This window comes from Psammomys obesus, unplaced genomic scaffold (assembly GCF_907164565.1).
Source record: "Psammomys obesus unplaced genomic scaffold, mPsaObe1.curated_primary_1811, whole genome shotgun sequence".
Lineage (NCBI taxonomy): Eukaryota > Metazoa > Chordata > Mammalia > Rodentia > Muridae > Psammomys > Psammomys obesus.
In genome coordinates, this window is record NW_026593286.1 from 2,194,603 (window position 1) to 2,199,536 (window position 4,934).

The 4,934-nt window shown below is 51.0% G+C and overlaps 1 pseudogene; it reads left to right on the top strand.

The window, feature by feature from the left end:
• The first annotated feature begins 3,366 nt into the window (after positions 1-3,366).
• LOC129683568 (uncharacterized protein C14orf119 homolog) lies at positions 3,367-3,789 on the top strand (annotated as a pseudogene).
• The last annotated feature ends 1,145 nt before the right edge of the window (positions 3,790-4,934 follow it).

The window sequence follows — 4,934 nt, forward strand, 5'->3', positions numbered from 1 at the left end:
TAAAATCCTGATGTCCCTGGGCTCTGTGCTTCAAACAAGCCCTCACCAATAGCTCTAACTTTGAACTGTTCATAAAAAGCTCTAATTAGTGTGACACTTCGCATCATTTATTCACGCCCATCACGAAATCAGGAAGGCCTCATGCAGTACCGTCACCCCATCAGTCAGAATAAATAATAACAATAATAATAATAAAACCGTACCAGGGCTCCCGAGGAGCAAAGGACATCCTGGTTGTTTGCCTCTAGGAGTTGGTAGGAGTGGGGAGAGAAAGATTCTGGGGAATGAGAAAGAGGAGGAGGAGGAGGAGATGCTGCTTCCAGAAGGAATACATTTGTGCATGCGCTTTGATCCTGCAATGATTTTTATTTGTTTTAGCCACATCCTTTTCACTGCCTCACTCAGCCAAAGGTGCTTTAAATTAGATGGAGCTAGGAAATGCTTCTCCCCACCCCCATGCTCCCCTGCACCAGCACCACACAGGGCATGGGCTTCAGTTAGCGGGAGATGTGTATCACGCCATGCTCGCATGGAACTGGGATAAATCGAGACAAACTCAGAGGCACTGCATGCATTTGGAATGCTCTTTGCTCTGGGCTCCCAGACCATTTGGCAGTCGGCTGTGTCCCAAGACAAACAAGAGGTGGCCTGTTTAGCCACTCCAGCAAAAGCTCATGGTGAGCCTCAGTTCACCTGGCACTGACTGAATCTGCTCAGGTCAGTCTCTGTGGTCACCTGGCCCCCTCTCTTGGCCTTTCTGTGCTCCCAAGTCATATAGGCTATCCAGGGCCTTCTTTCAGATGTCATCCTCCCTACTTTTGGCAGAACAGTGCAAAGGCCTCAGAGCCTCTGAAGACAGAACATTCGAATGAGGACTCCTATATAAACCTAGCTAAACAGTACCTGGCCAGCTCCTAGGACCGGCCCTTTCAGCACTCATGTTAAAGAAGATGCCCCAGCACCTGCTAAAGAATATCTGAAATTAACCTCTTACTCTTCAAAACCTCTACTCTTTGCCAGCCTAGATCCCATGACCTGCCATTTGCTCCAGCTTCCTTGGCATGCTGGCCTCGCCTGCACCTTCAAAATGTCATTGTGTCCATCTCTGCATGTGGAAGATGCCACCCCCCTGCCTCCACACAGCCAGGCACAGCTGCTGGGCTCAGGGGAGAGGGTCTCTGGATGGAGGTGAGCTTCCACAGCACCGTGCTTTGAAGACACATATGCCCACCCCAACCTCTTGCCCAACACGGCAGGTGCCCCATAGCCATGGACTCTGGATCATAAACTCTAAATATATCTATTCCTACACAGCATTTATTTCCCATTTTAAAAGCAGCACAGCAGTGTTTTGTTATGTAGCCCAGGGTGGCTATCCTCCTGCCTCCGTCTCCGAAGTAGCGGCATCACCAGCATGCACCACCAGACCTGAATCAAAGCATCTATCTTCCTGTGACACCCTTAGCCTCTTACAATGACAAATGACCTCATCTTTGTCACATTCTCCAACAGTTTTAACAGTCTGGTGGCCATTGGGTGTTGTCCCTATTGGCTGGCAGGCATCTCTCTTCCCCAGTGAAACAGCACCCCAATTCCTGACCTCGGACGTTGCCTCTTCTCTGTTGCATTTTTGTGTTGGGAAGAAAATCCCAGGGAATGAGCTTCTATGGCTAAAGGGACCAGACCTGAGCATCTGTTTGCAGATTTGAAAGAGCCGGAGAATAGGACAGGGTGTCCGCGCCTTCCCTCTAGTGCTTCCCTCCCGTCTCTGGTCTCTAGAGGCCAGCGTCTCTGTTATTGCGTACCTAGTTATCCATCCCTGAGTCGATTCAGAAATAATCTCTCTCGCTCTCATACACACATGCAATATCAATCCAAGGACACCATGATGGGATCCAGCCACGACAGGTGAATATTTTTTAATCTTCTTCTATTGTTTCCTATGCATTTCTCTTGATTTGCATCTCAGAGCAGTAATGCTAATTTTCAATTTCTAAGACAGCCCTTCATTCCATCTTAGTTTTATGTGTTTTAATGCATTGGCATAGAACGTGTTGCAGGAACCTTATCGTTCATAAATGTTCAACTGGATCCCCACATTGTCCACACCCTTGTTATGCAGCTGAGTCACGAGCAGTTCTAATCAACGGACAGGAGCAATACCTCTTAGTGAAAACATAAGAAAGTCAGCATGCGACCCTCCAAGCATCTCTTCCCCGGTTCTGCTGTCCCAGATAGCAGCTTCAGTCATTGCGGCTCCCTGCATAGCCACGTGGAATAGAGTCTGGGCAGTCCTGCCGGGAGCACAGGAAAGAACAGGCCTACCTCCGGGTAAGTGCTGAGACCCCATGCTCTGGCTCATCCCTAACATCAACTGCTTCAGAGTCCTGCCTCCAGACGTCTTCTGCTCCTCACTTCCCATATGTCTTTCTGCCTTCCTTAGACGCTAGTCTTCGGGCATTTGTTATAGGTATGGGATGGTAGAGGAATGCCAGCTTTTAGGTAAACATGTTCCCCCATGGGCAGATAATTGCCCAAAGTACAGTGTCCAAGACACCCTTCCCTCTTTGAAGTCCACCTCCAGAGCCCTAATGGGAAACCTGCCCTACCCCATGGCATCTCCGTGAGGATGCTGCTCTCCCTGGACTGGAAGTGCTGAGAGGGTCAGCATGTCTGAGGGAGGTTTTGTCTGCTCACTGCCTCATCCTGATGGTCAGGAACCTTGCCCCAAGGCAGCATGTTTCAGAAACTCTGCAAACCTTACCATGAGCCAACACCAAGAGTCAAGACTCAGGGAACAAAGGCTTCCTGAGAAAGGCCAAGGGGTGTGCCGACCCCATCTGATGAACAAAACTGGGAAGAAGATGAGCACTGTGGTGGAAAAGCCTTGGGCAGAAGCTCATCAGCATCAGCCCCTGGAAACCCAAGCCCAGGATCCACAAACAACACCCTTCCTGCCACAGCAGCACTGGGACCATCGCACTGGAAAACCCCAGCTCTGCCCCAGGCCCTGACTAGGGTCTGACTGTGGTCCACCAAGGAGGCTGGGCAGGAGACAGGCAGATACCACTGCACTCACTGGTCCCACACCAGAGGAAGCCCCACCCCAGTGCCCATGGCTGCACAGCGTGCTCCTCTCTCCCACACCAGGTGCATCTGCTCTCTAAGGCCCTGGCTCTTGCTGCTGCACTGTGAAAGCCCATCATGAAGACAACGGGAACCACAGAGAAGAAGGGTTCAGCTTCATTTCCTGCCATAAAAAAATGTCATTGTGGAGGGTTTTCAGGAAATGTGGAAGAAACTAAGGGGGTTGTTGCTGAAGGACTCTTGTGATCTGTGGGCACCCTCTGAGGAAAAATAAGGAAGATGCCACTGGAACCATCTTCCTCATCAGTGCCACCATCCTTCTCTTCTGTGTTACCTTCAGTGCCAGCTGACATTGCCAGCTCGTCCCTCCTGTGATGTCGTACATCACTTCCAGGAGATGAAGTGTATTCTTCACTGGTTTGCCGGTTGGCCAGGTCCCCAAGGGGGAATGTTTTCTACAAGACCTGGTGGCCACGGCAGTGCCGGGAAAGCTACAGCCACTGCTGGATGGTCTGGAGCAGCTCAGTTATCTGGGGCAAATCGACCCCTTGTATACTCGAGTGTCAGCGACGTCTTTGGGATCGGTGGTTTTGAGGTTGGGCCGAGCAGGAGCGCAGTGAGTTTGTCAGGCAGCTGGAAGTCAGTGAGCCAGATTTCACAGCAAAATGTTACCAAGCAATGGCTGCTGCTGGTAAAGACTGACAGGCATCCAGGTCAAGAAGACAACGTGATCAAGCCAAGGCCGTAACTGCAGTGAGGACGGTGCAAGCGTGTCCCTTAAAGCTTTGCCCGGACTGCGGCCAGCGGGCAGTGCTGCGTCTCTTTACTCCAGTGTTCAGGGGGCAGCAGCAGCCTGGTCCACATAGCACGCCCCAGGCCAGCCAGTGCTGCAGAGTGGGACCCAGCCTTAAAACGGAAGAGCTCGTGCCTGAAGTCCACGATGAGTGCCAGCACCATTTCTAACTCAACATGTCACCTGGCTTCCGAAGATGTGATCCATTTAAGCAAACCTGATTGTGTCAGGCACCTGCCTATTTACCGGAGATACCTAAATCTCAAGAACGGCTGCTTGTGTTACTATAACCAGAAAGAACCTATATCTTGTAACTCAAGCCTACTGCTGGCCCAGATGTAACTAGTTTACCGCATTTACCCAAAACTAGCATAATTATGTGACTTCCCAACCATTGGATGACTTAATAAAATTAAGAAAAAAACGTGCCATTGTGTAAACACGTCTGTCTTCAGGCTTACTTACATTGTATCTTTCCCCCGACATTAACATTCAGTTGACTTCTGCTTCCCTGTGGCAGACTAGAGAGTGTGTAACCCCTGACACAAATCCCACTAAAATGAGAAAATAAACCAGGAAATGAGGCTATTCTTCCCAAAGCTCTGAAAATAGAGGCTTAAGGAGGCCGCATGATGCCAGACCCAACCTAAGGGAGGGAGGCAGAATGCAGGCCGGGTCTGAAACAGGTGCTGCTGGAAGCCTCAGCAAATGCCCCCTCCAGCTTGCCGCCCTGCAGCTTTGTTCTGGCCTCTCTTACTCCCACCACCGGCAGTGCTGACGAAACAGCCTCAGAGAAGCCTCCCTCTCCCTCCATTCACCCACCCACCCACGCTCACCCCTGCGTCAGCACTTCGTACTGGTGGTCTAGCTAGAACAGTGTACAGTCAGGGCCCACCCCAATGCCTGGGCCCCAAGGGGATACGCAGGACCCTGCACAGCTGACGAGATACACAGAGCCCATCAAAGCCTGCCTCTGCCATGTCCCACTGAGGGCTGATGCACGAACTTTTCCAGCACCCTGGCGGACTGTCACCCTAGTATCCAGAAGGATCTC